Here is a 20350-nt window from a genome sequence, read left to right as displayed (position 1 = left end):
TAAATGGTATGTCAGTTAATAAAATACAACTTTCCCCATACAACTGAGACCTTGTGTCCAACTGTTGGACTTATTTGTGGATAGCTTTTTCCAACATAGAACTGCATCCCCAGAGATCATAAGGCCACATGTTTTGTGTCAAGCACAGAGCATAACACAGACATGTTCAGTCTACAGGAAAATTAGGATTGTGAAGTAAAAAAAGAACACAGTGAATGACAGGAGCTTCTCATGGACACACATCAAAAACACATTTTTACTTTGTCATTATGGGGTAGTGTGTGTGTAGATGGGTGAGAACAAAACAATTTAATAAAATGTTGAATTCAGGCTGAAACAAAATGTGGAATAAGTCAAGGAGTATGAATACTTTCTGAAGGCACACACAAAAGTGCACATACGTGGATGCACAAATTGCATACACCACACAATCACAACATTTTGCAATCAATAGATAATACACACTGTATCCTTTCATAGCAGCTCCACCAATATATCTTCATAACTGTGTTACAGGACAGGTCACAATCGATCAGCTCACTTTTGCATCACAACCTCTCGACTCCCAGACGGTAAAAAAGTGTCATTCTGCCACAAATTAAGTTGGGAAATGGCTGTGAGCAGCTGCACAAAATACATGATTCAAACAGATTTTGAATCATTTGACTTTGGGATTCTTAATCTCAGTAGTGTCACAGAGTAGTTCCACTACCTCTACCTCAGTAGTGCCCCCTGCCTCTACTCCCACCCCTCCCTCTAAATCCCCCTCTACCTCTCTCACTCGACAGGTGTCCTGCGGACCTCCTCAGCGTCTTCCTCTCCTCGTGGTGATCGCGCTCTGCCTGCTGCCGCCTCTGTTGCTGCTCCGACTGAAGGAGATCATTGAGAACGGACAGGAAGAGAGAGGAGAGGGAGGCAGAGAGAGAGAGACAGAGATACATGATAGTATGATTAAGCGACCTTGTGCAAAAAAAAATAGCTTTTCTATTGTCAAACCTGTAATCAATGTTGACCTTGGCACTGCTTCCTCCAGCTCACGCTGTAGTCCAGGGGATTTACCCAGCAGACCCTCATCAGTCTCTCTGCACGTGACAGAGCCTTACCCAAACCTAGCTTGGCCTTGCACCATCAGTGTCCCGTGCAAAACCAATGGTATTGTTTTTTAAAACTGCAATATCCATGCAACTTATTGATAATTGAAGCATGTTTCGAAGGGTGCTGATACAAGATACAAATACAAGACACAAGAGTCGGTCGCTGACTGATTTGGGAGTTCAACCTTTATCTGGGGTTATAACACAAAGCCTAAACAGTAAAAAATTATCACGATCAAAACACGGCATTTCCTGTGGCATTGGTCCTCTTCTGCATGCACCATTACAGATTATACACAGTGGCTACACTGCAGTGTCAACTTTAACCGGTACGTTCGTATTTTGTGTAAACATCTACGTTTGGGAGAACAGACTGATGGAGGTAAAATGTCAATGACAAGCTCTCTGTTACTGTTACTGAACCCAGGATTAGCAGAAATCCAGATTAGTCAGTAGTCAAATGGAAAGTTGACCTCACCAACCCACACACTCACGTTCCTCATGAATCATTCTGACTGGACTACAAGTGAGAAGAAAATGAAAAGGACTCTGGATAAAAGAGACTGCTCCATTTGAAAAGACAGGACTGTGAAGGCAGCATTTGTTGTACACAAATCACACATTGTCCCTTTCAGTGGCTTATTATGCAATGGTGTCACTTTCATGGCTTACCTTCTTGAGGGTGAAGGTGAGACACCTGTTTCCTATACTGCTTTCACATAGGACTCCCGGTATTCTGCCTGTAAATAAATTGGGCAATGTTTCTTTCAAACAGCCCTATTTTACTTCTTTCTTGTCTGTATTCACCTTTTATATAGCCATTGCTTTTGCCGGGAAGGAGCAAGAGGCATTAAACTTTGACCCGGTTGTTGTAGTCAGTTTATAGTCAGACCCGCCACTGCTTTTCTCCGGGCGGGCAGAGAAAGCAGAGCAAGGTGGGTGGAAAGGACGGAACAGGCAGAGCAGTGACTGTATGCTTGCATGATAGTCCATATCTCCAATCATCTTTGCTGATAGTTGGTCTAATTTAGTATGTATGGTAAAGCTTCAACCCTTAGCTACCTCTTCCAATTCAAAAGAGCCAAAATGCATCAGAGGATAACCCGTCAGCCCGGTTTCGGTTGGGTCATTATAATTAAAAACGATGCATTCTAAAATAAACCACGCACATGCCTCACATGCTTGCCTTTGTTGAGTTTAGGCCATAAGTTAGCAGTTTGCCTACTTGTATTTGGATACTCAAAAAGTTGTCAGATATTTTCTGGTAGGCTAATTATATGAGCTAGACAAATAAATCCATGATTAATTAGTTAATGAAGGTCCTAAGAAACATAAGACTAATACAATACATTTTTTAAAGAATTGAATAGCATATTTTGAGTTGAATTAGGTTACTATGTTACAACCCATGGCTACACAGACCATTGTCTGAATTGTGGGTGGGCCTGGCTCCCCAGTGGGTGTCCCTATGCTCTCCCAGGCCAACCCATGGCTGTGCCAATGCCCAGTCATGTGAAATCCATAGATTGGGGCCTAATGAATTTCCTTCAATTGACGGATTTCCTTATATGAACTAAGTCAGTAAAATCATTGAAATTGTTGGATGTTGCATTCATATTTTTGTTCATTAGAGGATCAAAGGTCAAAGAGGGGTAGAGTGAATAAAGTAAAAATAAATAAAAAGGCATTTATGCCAACAATAACTTGTTTTTTGTAATTGCCCTGAAATCTTTGCAAATTGTAAGTGTTGAGAGTGGGGTGCACTACAACTACTGTGCTACTATTTACCATTTAGTCTTATTTCACTCTAAAATAATAGCTTTTTAATGAGTTTGAAGCACAAGAACCAAGTAGAGGGTGTTTTACATAATGGGAGGTAACCCTTGGGACACCCTTCCCTTCCTATATTTGACCCGTGTCCTCATCTTTCCTGCTGCATGTGTCCACCTGTCAATACAGTGATGGATGTGACAGCCTCTCTCAGGCTGTGACCAAGGCAGGCCATACGTCTCTGTCTGCTGCAGAGAATACAGCACAGTCAGACACCTTAAGACACAGTCACATGTTTCCCTGCTAATCATTGTAAGGGAAAAAAAATAACTACTCTATATACCATGTCCATGTGAGGGTTGGTTATTTGTGCTGATTGACAGTAACAATGTGAAAATGCTTGGCATTTGATGCAATCACTGTAGTACTACTCCATGCTTGCTTTAGATTGTGTGCTGTGACGTTCCGTGGCATCTATTCAAAATGTTATGGTTCAGAGGTTGTTCCGAGACTAGAACGTCGCAAGAAGCTCACTGGATAAAAGAAAAATGAAACTCGACTCACTTCTGCAACTTCTGCTTGCGGGCCACGTCCCCGAAGCTGCGGAACTCCTCATCAACCTTAATCTGGAAGAATCGGGGCTTCTGACCCAGTTTCCTGCCCTGAGCCTGGTTCTGGGTGGAGTCCTGGTCAAGCAGGGTCCCGTCACTCCTCATATATGAGGCGCCGCTGCTCCCTGACCTCGTCCACCCAGCTCTTATCGTCATCAGAACTTTATATAAAATATTTTGGGCACTCAGTTTCCCACACCAGTGAGCTCTAGACAGACACAGCTGTAGGCTATTCCGCAAGGGATAATAAGTAATCAGGTAGGCTTATCATATTACGTTTACACCTGATCAGAGCATGACATTTTTTTCCCTTTCACGCCGAGTGGTTATTGAAAGAGAGCTGTAAAGATTTTTTAAATAGGCTATGTTGAGGAACTATTGTCATTATATATGCCATTTAGCAGACGCTTTTATCCAAAGCGACTTACAGTCATGTGTGCATACATTCTACGTATGGGTGGTCCCGGGGATCGAACCCACTACCCTGGCGTTACAAGCGCCATGCTCTACCAACTGAGCTACAGTCATTCTCAATGGACTTAGTTAACTTGCTGTTTGAAGTATAGAAAATATTACCTTTGAGAAGCACCACAGTGCTAGTGAGTTAAGACAATCAGAAATACTATCAGATCCCCAAATGGGCATATTTAAATGCCTACATTTGCATGCAGGCCCAGTAGCCTAGGCCTACTTCTATGTATAATCAGGTGCACGTCCTTACTCAAAATTGACAGGTGTGTGTGTGTGTATATATATAAAAAAAGATGACAATTCCTAAATTGAACGAAATAAACCAAAACTTGCTCCTCACAAGTGTAGCCAAGGTTGTGCAGTCCGCAAACAACGTGTTCGCTCCGACAATAAGAACAGTAAAAGACTGTAATAATAATAATAAATCTATTGAATGAAATAACCATAACCTAGCAAACATTGTAGATTAGAAATTATGTGAATTAATAGTAAATGGTGATACTACTGGTGTGCCATCCCCGTAGCCTCCACAATTAATTAGTCCACTGAGACAGGAGTGAATCAGATAGGTGTCTTGTGTGCCATAAACAAAATATACACATATTTGTAACTGCTCGAAAAAGAAAAATATTGGTCGACCAACAGCCTATCGACCAAACAATCGACCAGTCAACTAAATGGGGTCCGCCCTAGATCAGTAGCATGTGAAACCCGAGTGTGTGTGCACATGTATTTGCTCCTACCTTGCCCTTCTTCCTGGCAGACAGTTCCTCCTCATTGTCTCTCTCCTCCATCAGTTTGAGAGGCAGCTCTTTGTTCACCTTCGGTCTCAGCAAAACTGAACATTCATACAACACAACACACAATAAATTAGCTATATACACTTCTTAAATAACATTGTCTGTATCACCATGTCCTTCAATAAACAATAAAACGTACACTACATGAAAATTAGTATGTGAACATCTCATTCCAAAATCATGGCCATTATTATGGAGTTGGTCCCCCCTTTGCTGCTATACAGATCATTCAGAAAATATTCAGGCACTGACTTTTTCCACATTTTGTTGCGTTACAGCCTTATTTCTAAAATGGATTCAATTCCCCCCTCAATCTGCACACAACACTCCATAATGAACACGATGGTCACTCTGACAGAGATCTAGATTTCCTCTGTGGAGATGAGAGAACCTTCCAGAAGGATATTCATCTCTGCAGCACTCCACCAATCAGGCCTTTACGGTAGAGTGACCAGACGGAAGCCACTCCTCAGAAAAAGGCACATGACAGCCTGCTTGGAGTCTCAGACCATGAGAAACAAGATTCTCTGGCCTGATGAAACCAAGATTGAACTCTTTGGCCTGAATGCCAAGCGTCACATTGAGAGGAAACCTGGCACCGTCCCTACATGAAGCATGGTGGTGGCAACATCATGCTGTGGGGATTTTTTCAGTGGCAGCGACTGGGAAACTAGTCAGGATAGAGGGAAAGATACAGAGGTACAGAAGGTACAGAGAGACCCTTAATGAAAACCTGCAACAGAGTGCTCAGGACCTCAGACTGGGGTGAAGGTTCATCTTCCAACAGGACAACGACCCTAAGCACACAGCCAAGAAAACTCAGGAGTGGCTTCAGGACAAGGCTCTGTGTTCGAGTGTCCCAGCCAGAGCCTGGACTTGAGCCAGATCGAACATCTTTGGAGAGACCTGAAAATAGCTGTTCAGCGACGCTCGCCATCAAACCTGACAGCGCTTGAGAGGATCTGCAGAGGAGAATGGAAGAAAGGCCCCAAATATAGGTGTGCCAAGCTTGTAGCGTATGAATACTTTCCGAATGCAATGTAACAGCCTCCACTCTTCTGGAACATTGCTGCGGGTACATGGTTCCATTCAGCCACAAGAGCATTAGTAAGGTTGAGCAATTAGGCCTGGCTTGCAGTCGGCGTTCCAATTCATCCCAAAGGTGTTTGACGGGGTTGAGGTCAGGGATCTGTGCAGACGTTGCTTCCAGAGGCAGTTTGGAACTCTGTAGTGAGTGTTGCAACCGAGGACAGACGATTTAGATGCGCTTCAGCAGTTGTGTGGCCTACCACTTCGCGGCTGAGCCGTTGTTCCTAGACGTTTACACTTCAAAATAACAGCACTTACAGTTGACTGGGGTAGCTCTAGCAGGGCAGAATTTTGACGAACTGATTTGTTGGAAAGGGGCATCCTATGACGGTGCTACGTTGAAAGTCACTGAGCTCTTCAGTACGGGCCATTCTATTGCAAATGTTTGTCTATGGAGATTGCATTGCTGTGAGCTCAATTTTACACAACTATCAGCAACGGGTGTGGTTGAAATAGACAAATCCAAGGGGTGTCCATATACTTTTGGTGATGTCATGTATTTTAGAAAGGCCTTTTTTCATCCTTGTCTGTCTGAATGTATTATATTTTTAACAGTCACAGAGTAGGATATCCCACCTTGATTTGTACTCTCTGCGTCCTGGACTCCTATCTTTTGGCAAATCTTGTCCTTGCGATACTCATCGTAGGCAAATGGATTGGCCATGGTCTTCACCTGGACATGTCACACAAAACGTATTTAGACACACAACTAACATCGACAATCAACTAAGAATATGCAGTTATACACACACAAATAGGAAGACAAACACACACACACCCCCCTACCTTATGGTACAGTCTGATGTCCATGAAGAAGCAGTGCATGTAGGCCCGCAGTAGATCCCACGAGGTGAGACAGACCTATAGTTGAACACAGGGCAGGTAACATTACAAATTGTATGTACATTAAACATGCATATTTCCTGAACAGCTACATTATACATTTGTAAAATTATTGATGATTTATTCATTTTATATATAGCTCTGTATTCATTAAAATTCATTAAATTAATTTAAATATTTGTACTCTTTCCAATTGGCTGACATGCCAAGGACAGTAAGGCTTAGTAATTAACTGTGAAGCAGGCTGTTTGAATGTGCTGGAAGAAAATGACATGACTGTAGACAACTCAAGTTTTTTGCCTTGAGGCTGTGTGACATCAAGGCTGGTTTCTGCTCCTTTCTGCTAACATAGCTATTTGGTAAGAAACCTTTTGAGAGAGTTTAGATAAAGTTGCGTAACATCAGTCTCCAGACATCATTCCTTCAACACTGAATGAACTTGTTAGTGACTGGCATGAGGCTTTTTGGTCCCTGTAAGACCACTTTAGTTCAGGAATGTGTGGTAGTTGTGGTACACAAGGACTGTGTGTGTTTGTGTGTGTGGTAACCAGATAGAGTAAGATTTCTGGGGAAAGAGGGGTTCTATCTGCCCCGCAGCAGGTCTGTTACATAACAAGAACACATTTCACAGCTGCAGTGAACTGAATTCCCCTCCCCCCTCGTCCCTCTCCTCCACCCCGGTCTCTCCTTCCCTCCCCAATAACCGCCTTTCTCCTCCAAGTCATTTGATCTCTTTAGTGCTGACCCAAGCATTCCTCTGTTTTTTCAACCCCCTCTGTTCTTCGCCCCTTCATCTTTCCCTATCCCATCTCTTCATTTCTCTCTCCATTCTGCCAGTGTTTCTCTTTTAGGCGGGACGGGTAAGCCTGGAGTGTATTCATTACGTCGATTCTGTTGCAAAACATTTCTTAAACGGAAGCAAACGGAACAGTGGGGGTGACCTACCTTCATTTTAACAAAATAAACTTTTTTAGTTGCAAAAATGTGTACACCCCTGGCCTAGCAGTGTTGCCCCAACCTGCCTAAATACAAATGCAAAATGGCCTCCACTGAATGAAAAGTGTAGTCTACACAGCCCTGGAAGGTTCCTAGGCCCCAAACCTCTAAGTAATAGGCACGTGTATTTCTGTAGATTTGAGAGGAACAAATAGATAATAGGTAATATGCCAATAGCTCTACCTCCACCTCCCTCTCACCCAGGTTCTCCAGGTCCTTGCGGGTGACAAACTTGTAATCATCGTAGATGGTACTCTCAGGGCTCTCCTTCAGCTCCTCTGTCAGGTTGTCCAGAAAAGAGCACCAGCGAGGAGCAGGCCCCAGTGCCTACACAGGGACAACATGTAGGGGAGGATGGAGAAACAAGAACAAGGGATGAAGTGAAGGAGGGACAAGGAATGAAGATTCATGGAACATTTGAAGAACTCTAATTCAATACATATCTACTGTTCTTGAGGGCTGGTAAGGGAGGTAGGTGTTGGCAACGTTCTTATGGCTAGGTGTAGTTTCTTGCACCTATCCAATCCTCTAAGGGCTCTGAGGATGAATCAACAAGAATTGCCTACGTTACCAGATTGGAATCACCCCTTTACTTAAGATAATTGAATGCTACTGAGTTCAATCCAAACTGACTTCTGTTTGTCTATAAAATCAGAGCTCAAAGTCTACGGAATGTTCACTTTGCTGGATTGATTCCCTGAGCTGACAAGGTAAAAATCTGTCGTTCTGCCCCTGAGCAAGGCAGTTAACACACTGTTCCCCGGCGCTGAAGACGCGGATGCCGGTTATGGCAGCCCCCCGCACCTCTGATTCAGAGGGGTTGGGTTAAATGCGGAAGACACATTTCAGTTGAATCCATTCAGTTGTACAACTGACTAGGTATCCCCCCTTTCCCTCAATGTAATCACTGACGAGCCAATGGCTAATGTTAACTTCAAAATGTTTCCCTACTGTTCTAAAAGACAGCTAGAGAGGCATGCGTTGAAGGCTTTGCACACAACTCGAGTTAAAAACCGAGGGAGAAATAAACTCTCAGGAACTGGAATCATAAACCAAACAAGTTGACAACTGTGTTGGTTACCATTGATGTTCATAGCACACAACTTTGTGTGATATTTGAGGTTACCCGAGTGAAAAATGTAGCTATTTATTCAGGGCAGTTTGAGCACTGCTGTGTGAATGTTTAATATCGGCCGCTGAAGTATTCTAAAACACCAATAGCAAAAAATATAACGCGTTTGCTGTTAACAGATAAACACATTTCCTAAGTTCAGTATTAGCTTTCTTTTGGCCCAAACACACGCTAGTTAAGACCTTGTTGTTCTGTAGCTCAATACCACAGTGATCTAATCAGTGGTTGATGAATGGGACAGTACTTAGAAACTAATCATGTGACAGGGTCGACATCTTTCAAAGCAGACTACTTTACAGTACACACACACACACATCTTCCTAAACAGAGACTACTTTACAGTGTACACACACTTCTCCTAGAAGAACTGAAAAGCTGGTATAGGGGTAGGCACAAGACGACCTGTTGCTGAAGAACATTCACAACCCAACAAGGGCAGCTTTCTAGGTGAAACCAGGTGGGCAGCTTTCTAGGTGAAACCAGGTGGTCAGCTATCTAGGTGAAACCAGGTGGGCAGCTTTCTAGGTGAAACCAGATGGGCAGCTTTCTAGGTGAAACCAGGTGGGCAGCTTTCTACGAATAGCGCCCTTGGTGTAGCTTTTTTGCGGACCATGAAAACCAGCCAAACCAAACTAAACAAATGAATGTCTCAAACATTAAAGCCCTCAAATAGAGATCGTCCTTTCGTGCCTTCTCTATACTGCCTTGGTCTGTTTGGTTTCAATTCTCACCCTGGAGTAAATCTCTCATGGGAAGATTTGACTTTCAAACCAAACCTGCGGCACACTGAGATAGGCAAAACTAGCCTGAGGGAGTGTGATCATCTTGGGGTCTTCATTGGCAGTATAGAGCATACCTGTGATGTTAAAATAAGAAAAAAAGCGTGAGATAAGATAACGATATAGACAGATCATTTTAAGATACTGAAGTTAGCAAAGTAATAAACTAAGAAAGTGGAACTGTACAAATGCGTCTGCTGGTTTTGTTCGACTCCAGTTAAAAACCCTAACTGCATGTACACGCAGAAAACAAAGTCCACATACGCATAGGATGACAGTAGTACGTTTGCAGGCAGTAGACTAGACAGGGACAAGTTGACAACAGCAAAAGAACCAAAAAGTCTTGCTGGGTTTTAAAATGTATGTTACCATTACTGACAAAAGCCTAGCTTGCTCATATCTTCACCAGACCACAAATCATTCATATAAATGGTTCTGGGGATTTGCTAAAGATGTGAAATTACAGGTGATTATATCCTGAATGTATAAAGCAGACAATGGGCATTTTTGTACAGCTCCATTCTTAGCAAAGTAATAAACTAACTCTAACTCCTTAAGAACTCTAAGACATCCTGCCACAATGACTACCGCTATGTGGCACTCACATCTGTAATCATTAAGTGCTTTGAAAGGCTGGCCATGGCACACATCAACTTCATCCTTCTCTCAACATCAGCAAGACCAAGGAGCTTATTGTGGACTTCATGAAACAAGGGCGGGTACACACCCCCATCTACAAGGCCGCAGTGGAGCCAGTCAAGAGCTTCAAGATCTTCTGTATCCACATCGCTGACTTATCATGGTCCTCTCACACCAGCACAGTCCCTCAGGAGGCTGAAACGATTTGGCATAGCCCCTCAGATCCTGAGGAACTTTTACAGCTGCTGCATTGAGAGCATCCTGATTGGTCATATCACCGTCTGGTATGACTGCTGCACTGCCCTCAACCCGAAGGCCCTACAGAGGGTGGTGAGGACGACGCAGCGCATCACTGTGGGTGAGCTCCCAGCCATCCAGGACATATATGCCAGGCGGTGTCTGAGAAAGGGCTGAAAATTGGCAAAGACTCCAGCCACCCGATACATGGACGATTTTCCATGCTCCAGTGCGGTAGACGGTACTGGTGAATCAAGGCTTAGACCAACAGACTACTAAACAACTTCTATCCCCTGGTCATAAAAATCACTAACAACTACTGCGCCGCCTCACACCAACACTGCTGCTAAAACTATTATTGATTACTACCATTACACTGCTGTTTACTGATTGCCATTAGTATCTATTTATCCTACTACTGGTTACTATTACTGAGTGTACAAGATATTAGGAACAGCTTTCTAATATTGAGTTGCACCCCCCTTTTGCCATCAGAACAGCCTCAATTCTTTGGGGCATTGACTCTACAAGGTGACGAAAGCGTTCCACAGGGATGCTGGCCCATGTTGACGCCAAGCTTCCCACAATTGTGCCAAGTCGGCTGGATGTCCTTTGGGTTGTGGACCATTCTTGATACACACGGGAAAATGTTGAGCGTGAAAAACTCAGCAGCGTTGGATTTCTTGACACACTCAAACCGGTGCGCCTGGCACCTACTACCATACCCCATTCAAAGGCACTTAAATCTTTTGTCTTGCTCATTCACCCTCAATGGCACACATACACAATCCATGTCTCAATTGTCACAAGGCTTAAAAATCCTTCTTTAACCTGTCTCCTCCCCTTCATCTACACTGATTGAAGTGGATTTAACAAGTGACATCAAAAAGGATCATAGCTTTCACCTGGTCAGTCATGAAAAGAGCAGGCGTTCCTAATGTTTTGTACACTCAGTATCGGTCACACACTGAATAGTGAATCAAACAGATGTCTGTACATGTGCATAGCCCTAGGGGAGAGAGGGTTACTGGAAAGAAGAGGGAGGTAGGTAGGACAGTATAGTGAGAGGAGATGGCCTAGATGCCAATAGTCTAAAATGGCCTCCTTTCCTCTCCTTCATGGCCAGTTATGAGTGAGAGAACACATGGGAAGCTATAAGTGCCTCAAGTAGAGTAGTAGCTGGCAGAGCACTCCGGACGCTTCAAGTTTACTTTTGGTATCCGCGCCAACCCCCAACAACACGTCTCACGTTTTGTGTGACTGGGGGACTAATTAGTGGAACATCCTCCATTCCTGTTTGTTCCCTTTCCCAATGAATGAATAGTTCTAACATCCCATTGACACACTTCCACACTCCCCTACACACCTCCCCAAATGAATATCACTGGAACTTCAGAGATTGTTTAGAGCAAGAAGGTGGGGTTAACAAAATAAATATTTGGTCATTTCACACTAACATCGCATGCCAGGAGCACCTGAATCGGAGACAATGCGTGCTCATCATGGGATGATTGGAAAAGAGGCACGGGCATAGACAAAACTTAAATGGCACGCGTGTCTGCAACAGAAATACCAAAGAGATGAGGTGTGCGTGTGATCTCTGTGATGAAGTCACGCATGGAGAGAATGTACATGCCAAAAAGAACTGAAGCAGGATTGATCAATTGAATTGGGGCTGAATAAAGGATCAAACTTTACCTGGATTCACCTAGTCAGTCTATGTCATGGAAAGAGCAGATGTTCCTAATGTTTTGTACACACTAGTGGTAATATATACCATAAATATTTATATATTCATGCTACCAGTCACTTTCCAGCCCTATTTACATGTATATCACACCTACACTCTCACACACACCCACCACTTATGCTGCTGCCATACTGTTGACTATTTATCCTGCTTCCAGTCACTTTCTCCTAATACCCGCCTATATGTACATCTCTACCTCAAATACTCCAGTATCCTTGCACATGTGTTATTGTCACTGACCCTGTATATAGTTTCCCATCAAATGTTGTGTTTTCTTTATTATATATACACACATATTTTATTAGTTATACTATTTTGATATTGATTATTCACTGCTGGGTAGAGCATGCAAGTTAAGCCTTTCACTATACTTGTGACAATAAAACATGAACTTGAATGAGCATCTTAAACAGTTTAACTCAAGTGCTCAGTAAAGATTGATGTAATTAGACATAATTGCTGGTAGAGAAGCTGTCAGTGGACAATGTGGCAGTCTTACTTAAAAAGCACAGTCCAAGCCCTCATTACAGTAGCACAGGGGTAAGCAACTAAATACAGCCGTAGGACAATTTTTGTTGGAGATACGGAAAATAATTAGTACACTGCAAATTGACCATAACTAAGCCCAAAATAGGGATTGTTCTTTTCAAATACAATAATTTCAAAACTTGATCACATTGAGATACAATCACATGTATTTTTGGGACACACACACACACACCTGGAAACAGATTTCCAATTTATTTCCAAATTCATGGTGATTTTACAGTTTTTTGTGACAAAACGAAATCACTTGTGGGCCGTTTCTGTTGCAGACCCTGCAGGAGTGTTAAGGACTTGTTGAGGTCAATGGCCACCATCTAGTGGTAGTTGAGGATACTGGTAAATGACTACCCAAGAAAATAACAAGAGTGTCTGTTGACCAACCCTCAGAGATAAACTTGGTACAGAAGCAATGTTTAGTGTATCTGGTGATCTCACCAGAATCAGGGTAGATGCACACATCATTGATGCTAGTCTGGGGCTCAATGGGGGAGAACACTTTCCCCTAGGGTGAAACAGACCAGAGGTATGGTTAGAATATCAATTATTCCACTGTGATAGTTGATGAAGTACAGACCACTAATTAACTGAGTGTCCAATGGCAAACACATTTTTATTATGAAAAATGCAAAGCTATTTCCCCAATACTACCACAACATTTATTGTAAATACTTAAAGCTGGAACATAACACTTTTTGGGCAACCTGACCAAGTTCACATAGAAATGTGAGTTATAGACCCTTCTAAGAAAGTCTAAGAAGCGGTAGATCTGTTTTATGTGTGCCATTTTAAGTGTATTTTTGTGTCTTTTAGTTTCTGTTTTGTACACCAGTTTCAAACATCGGAAAATAAAATATTTTTGGTTATGGAAAATATATTTCACAGCAGTTTAGACTGTACAATGATTCTCTACACTATACATTTCTTGTTTTGTCACAAACTGAAATAAGGCAACCATTAGAATTTTAGCAACCAGGAAATGCCTGAGCGATTTCTGCATATTGCACCTTTAATTCAAAGTGAGTTTGGAATAGCACAGTTGGCAATATTTTCTAACCAGCATAAATCATCTTTGCTGTTTTTGGAACATCCAAACAATAAAAACACTTAGGTTATTAAATGTCCAATCTGTCAAAATGGTACCAAATGTCTAGTTTAAAAAAACAATCACATATTTTTTTCAACATTTTTTCAACATTCACAAACATTTACCTGGTCTTTGTTCCAGAACTTGATGATCTTGGAGTCTGCGATCAGAACCAGGTCTAGGTGGTCCTGAAAGTTGACAGACTTGATAGGAAGGCCGTAGTAATGGTCTTTTACCAGCAGGGGGTGACTGGCACGCAGGTCGTAGAGGAGGACCTACAGTACCAGGCAGACCGATCTTCAATAGGGAAACTTGTGGGGAGGACTACAGTTAGGCAATAAGTCAAATTCAACATCTATTCCAGAGTTTTCCTCAATATCCCAGCTATTACGACACCTTCATTGTAAAAGTTCATACCTGACCAGTGCTGGTTCCCACAGCCATGGTGAGAGCCGTTAAACTTGAGTGCACTGACCGACGGCAAGCCCTCCACTCTAAAGAAACATATTCACATCATGGATTAGAACAATGGTGTTTTTCTAGATGCATCTAACTGTTCATGTTCTAGTGGTGTACTTACTTTGTTCCCTCTGTGACACTGCTCTGGGCACAGTCTAGCATCCCCTCTGTGACACTGCTCTGGGCACAGTCTAGCATCCCCACCCAACTTCGTACCCGACTTCGTACACGAGGGTCCCAGCATTCCACTTTCCCCTAACCACCGACAACACAAGGAACACACACAGGCAAACACTCAAAATGTTCAATCCATTCACTCTTTGGGGCACATAGGCTCCACCCACCTCAGCTGTTCCTGAGGCCAACACTTGATGGACAGGGTTGATGTCACACACATTGTGCTCCCTGTCAGTCATAGAAAGGGCAAAACGAGACATGATCACACTACATGCATACTGACGAGTCTTGTAATGACTGTGTTTACAGTATTGTATTTTAATGTACAGCTGAATTCACAAATAAAGTATTGTACATGTATAATTACACAGCATCTGTGTGAAGGGAGTTGAGGAGCCTGCCTTGCTCCAGATTGAGTCTGAATATCTTTGAGCTGAGAGAGACGAAAAAGGTCTGTCTTACTGTAGTGTCAACAGTAACACAACTCCAACTTGTCAAGTTGAAGCCAAGTCTAATGACACATAGGATATCAAGACAGTGAATGATCCAGCTTCTTTAGGCTTTTAACACTTACCTTGCCCCAAACAAAGTACAGGTCGCAGGAGGGGTAGTGGTAAGCAAAGTCCCTACCGAACTTGGGAATACGCGTCTGTAGTAGTGTCCATGCTGCGAGTGGAACTCCACGTGCAAGTTACAGTGGAGAAACACCAGCTACACACACACAATATCAGGTCACATTTATTTATTGAAAAAATACAAGTTTAGGTAACCCCCGCTGCAGGAAACAACCAAGGAAATCTGTCTTACCTTCGAGTAGTCGCTGGACTGAATATCAAAGGCCACAACTGCGAAGGGAAAAAAAACACTTTGAGAACTAGCTACAAGAAAAAAATAACATCTACCGGCAAAGACTTTGGCACAATGCAAAAGCTGTATTTATTGGTGTCCATCACAGCGTGGCAATTGGGTGTGTGTTTACTGAGAATGTGTGCCAGACTGCACCCTAGTTAAATATTAAAATGTGAGACACCATCACTGAGATAGCTGGATCCTCTTCTTATGGACCAGCCACTCACTTCACAACAAAAGGAGGGACGGATACTTGCAGGGATTCCCATAGCACATCGGAGTTCCAGAGGACCACAGAAGCAAAATAGTTTTAAAAAATGTAACTAGTGGGTCTATCACTTACCGTCTGAATCCAGACAGCGCTAAAACTTCTGGGTTTGTATGTGCCTGAAAGGATGTTAAAAGAAGTTGACAAATCCATACATAACAGTAATTACTCATAATACTGTCTACTCTAGTGATATATGCCAAATTTGATCTGAACGTGACAGCAAGCCAAATGGTCACCTGCTGCTAGAATGAACTGCCCATCCCTTGACACTTTGATAGAGGTGCTCACTGTGGGCATTTCAAAGTCCTGGATGAGCTCGATCTTGCATTGGATGTCTGAGAAAAAGCAGTTAGGGAGGTGAGGCGTAAAATAATAGTCTGGCCACTTTGCTAGCACACAAACACCTGTAAGCCATTAGTTAGTAAAGGAATACTCACCAACATCTTTATTTTGCAATGCCAATTTCTTCCCGATCTGAGAGGCACTGGGAAACAAATATTGAGACGTGTGCTATCACATACTGTGGTTATTAGAAGCTACTGCATACTTTGTGACCTCAAACACAATTTTACAGCAATATATAAACCTCTATGCTTGATGACATGGATGCAGCGTTAACCAGCTGCCTGACTGGCTAGTTGCTTAGCATGCCTTTGCTTGAAGAGCGCAATAACTAATGAAAAAAGGACTTAGCTACGCAATTTAATTGGTTATCAATTGGTGATCAAATAATATTAGCAGTAACTATCTGGCTTGCTTTTTTTATTGTAAGTTAGCTAGCTAAACTAACAAGAAAACTAGCAAGCTCACATTAGCTATTCATGCAACCGTGTCTTACCTCTGGAAGAGACTTTCCGTGGCTTAAGTTATACATCTTCACACTGGATATCTGCATTGTCGAGGCTGTCAAAGACACTTTCCTCTCATTACACCAATGTACAATATTTGTCAATTCTGAATATTCGTAAATATTCATGCCCCACGTTGCTACAAACAACAGGACGCGTTGGTCTACTTTTAGGTCTGTGTGGAAACGTGGACGCCACGACACAAAACAACAGATGGTGTTCCCATTGATTTCTGTAAAGAAAGTCTGTAGGTTTTGTTTTTGGATGTCATATAAAATTAAGAACATTGATAGAGCAAACGAACACACTTAAGCATGGTAATACAATCCTCCTGATAATCATTTTACATTCTAGTCATTTAGCAGACAAACTTACAGGAACAATTAGGGTTAACTTCCTTGCTCAAGGGCACAACAACATCCAGTCGGCTCGGGGGTTCGAACCAGCGAAATAATTCAACTGTACTGGTCACTCACACGTTCACTTACAACCAGCCTGGTCTCATAGACTAAACGTAACATAGTAAATGTACATCCTGGACACTTAAATTAGTATGAAATGTTATGTTTGGTATGGTTACATAAGAGAGATGGTTACTTAACCAACAATACAGTGTTAAGAAAAATATTTACTAAATAAGCGAAAGTTTAAAAAATAAAAGCGCAACAGTAAAATAACAATAATGAGGCTATTGTGGGTACCGGAACTGAGTCGTCGAGGTAGTTTGTGGGGGTAGTCGAGGTAGTTTGTACATGTAGGTAGGGGTAAAGTGACAATGCATAGATAGTAAACAGCGAGAAGCAGCAGTGTAAAAACAAAGGGGGTTGGGTCAATGCAAATAGTCTGGGTGGCCATTTGATTAATTGTTAAGCAGTCTTATGGCTTGGGGTAGAAGCTGTTAAAAATCTCTTAAGGATCCGCCCCTTTTTTAAAATTTTGCCTAAAATGACATACCCAAATCTAGCTGCCTGTAACCCAGGCCCTGAAGCAAGGATATGCATATTCTTAATAATAATATAAAGAAATAATACAAAGAAAAAAACAATGGTTCTTTTGTAATTTGTTTGTACCATCTTTGAAATGTAACAGAAAGGCCATAATGCATTATTAGGTTTTGGCCACTAGATGGCAGCAGTGTATGTGCAAAGTTTTAGACTGATCCAATGAACCATTGCATTTCTGTTCAAAATTTTATATCAAGACTGCCCAAATGTGCCTGATTTGTTTATTAATAACTTTTCATGTTCAAAATTGTGCACTCTCCTCAAACAACAGCATGGTATTAATTCACTGTAATAGCTACTGTAAGTTTGACAGTGCAGTTAGATTAACAAGAATTTAAGCTTTCTGCCAATATCAGATATGTCTATGTCCTGGGAAATGTTCTTGTTACTTACAACCTCATGCTACTTGCATTAGCCCACGTTAGCTCAACCGTCCCGTTGAAGTTGGAGTCTTTTGGATCTAGACTTGGTGCTCCGGTACCGCTTGCTGTGCGGTAGCAGCGAGAACAGCAATTTTTGGGTCCTTCCTGTGACACCGCCTAGTATATACGTCCTGGGTGGCAGAAAGCTTGGCCCCAGTGATGTACTGGGCTGTACGCTCTACCCTCTGTAGTTCCTTACGGTCAGATGCCGAGCAGTTGCCATACCAGGCGGTGAGGCAACCAGTCAGGATGCTCTCGATGGTGCATCTGTAGAACTTATTGAGGATCTGGGGACCAATGCCAAATCTTTTCAGTCTCCTGAGGGGGAAAAGGCATTGTCGTGCCTTCTTCACAACTTTCTTGGTGTGTTTGGACCATGATAGTTTGTTGGTGATGTGGACCCCAATGAACTTGAAAATCTCGACCCGCTCCACTACAGCCCTGTCGATGTGAATGGGGGCGTGTTCGGCCCTCCTTTTCCTGTAGTCCACAATCATCTCCACGATCATGGTGAATGTGTTAAGGGTCTAGCCTCATTGTCTACAGCTGGACAGCCATTCTCACCGATGTACCATAGCAGGAAAGTCCTCATTGACAGTCCACTACACAACACAAGGTTAGGTAATACCATGAGGGTCTAGCCTCCAAAGAATATTACAAACTAAAACAGCAAGGTTTTGCTGTTTTCTTTCTTCACAATTTACAAATCACAATAAAGACTACCATAATGACAGTCACTTTATCTAAGTGTGTAACTCACAACATGATATATAAACAGTCATCAACCAGAGGAAGATAACATACAATTGAAGTCGGAAGTTTACATACAACTTATCCAAATACATTTAAACTCAGTTTTTCACAATACCTGACATTTAACCCTAGTAAAAAATCCCTGTTTTAGGTCAGTTAGGATCACCAATTTATTTTAAGAATGTGAAATGTCAGAATAATTGTAGAAATAATTATTTCTTTCAGCTTTTATTTCCTTCATCACATTCCCAGTGGGTCAGAAGTATACATACACTCTATTAGTATTTGATAGCATTGCTTTTAAATTGTTTAATTTGGGTCAAACATTTTGGGTAGCCTTCCACAAGCTCCCCACAATAAATTGGGTGAATTTTGGCCCATTCCTCCTGACAGAGCTGGTGTAACTGAGTCAGGTTTGTAGGCCTCCTTGCTCGCACACACTTTTTCAGTTCTGCTCACAAATGTTCTATAGGATTGAGGTCAGGGCTTTGTGATGGACACTCCAATACCTTGACTTTGTTGTCCTTAAGCCATTTTAGCACAACTTTGGAAGTATGGTTGGGGTCATTGTCCACTTGGAAGACCCATTTGCAGCCAAGCTTTAACTGACTGATGTCTTGAGATGTTGCTTCAAAATATCCACGTAATTTTTCTACCTCATGATGCCATCTATTTTGTGAAGTGCACCAGTCCCTCCTGCAGGAAAACACTCCCACAACATGATGTTGCCACTCCCGTGCTTCACGGTTGGGATGGTGTTCTTACTTCGGTGGTCATTATGGCAAAACAGTTCTATTTTTGATTCATCAGACCAGAGGAAATTTTTCCAAAATGTAAGATCTTTGTCCCCATGTGCAGTTGAAATCCGTAGTCTGGCTTTTTAATGGCGGTTTTGGAGCAGTGGCTTCTTCCTTGCTGAGCGGCCTTTCAGGTTATGTCGATATATAGGACTCATTTTACTTTTGTACCTGTTTCCTCAATCATCTTCACAAAGTCCTCTGCTGTTGTTCTGTGATTGATTTGTACTTTTCGCACCAAAGTACACATAAGAGACAGAACGCGTCTCCTTCCTGAGCGGTATGACGGCTCAGGTCCCATGGTGTTTATACTAGCATATTATTATTATACCATATTATTGTTTGTACAGATGAACGTGGTACCTTCAGGTGTTTGGAAATTGCTCGCAAGTATGAACAAGACTTGTAGAGGTCAACAATATTTTTTCTGAGGTCTAGGCTGATTTCTTTTGATTTTCCCATGATGTCAAGCAAGGAGGCACTGAGTTTGAAGGTAGGGCTTGAAATACATCCACAGGTACACCTGCAACGGACTCAAATGATGCCAATTAGCCTATTAGAAGCTTCTAAAGCCATGACATCATTTTATGGAATTTTCCAAGCTGTTTAAAGGCACAGTCAACTTAGCGTATGTAAACTTATGACCCACTGGAATTGTAATACAGTGAATTATAAGTGAAATAATCTGTCTGTAAACAATTGTTGGAAAAATTACTTGTGGCATGCACAAAGTAGGTGTCCCAACCGACTTGCCAAAACTAGAGTTTGTTAACAAGAAATTTGTGGAGTGGTTGAAAAACAAGTTTTAATGACTCCAACCTAAGTGTATGTAAACTTCCGACTTCAACTGTAAGTGTATGTATACTTCAGACTTCAACTGTACATGCGCACATTTTCCAAACCAAATTCCAACATTTACTCTAGGGTGC

At 42.1% G+C, this 20350-nt stretch overlaps 1 pseudogene; it reads right to left on the bottom strand.

Moving 5' to 3' along the window:
• Positions 1 to 5666: 5666 nt before the first annotated feature.
• On the bottom strand, positions 5667 to 17230 carry LOC118369071 (nucleolar protein 10-like; annotated as a pseudogene).
• Positions 17231 to 20350: the final 3120 nt, after the last annotated feature.

The sequence above is a fragment of the Oncorhynchus keta genome, chromosome 35 (genome assembly GCF_023373465.1).
Source record: "Oncorhynchus keta strain PuntledgeMale-10-30-2019 chromosome 35, Oket_V2, whole genome shotgun sequence".
Lineage (NCBI taxonomy): Eukaryota > Metazoa > Chordata > Actinopteri > Salmoniformes > Salmonidae > Oncorhynchus > Oncorhynchus keta.
Note: the sequence above shows the minus strand (reverse complement) of the source record. Positions and strands in the feature narration are given on the sequence as shown.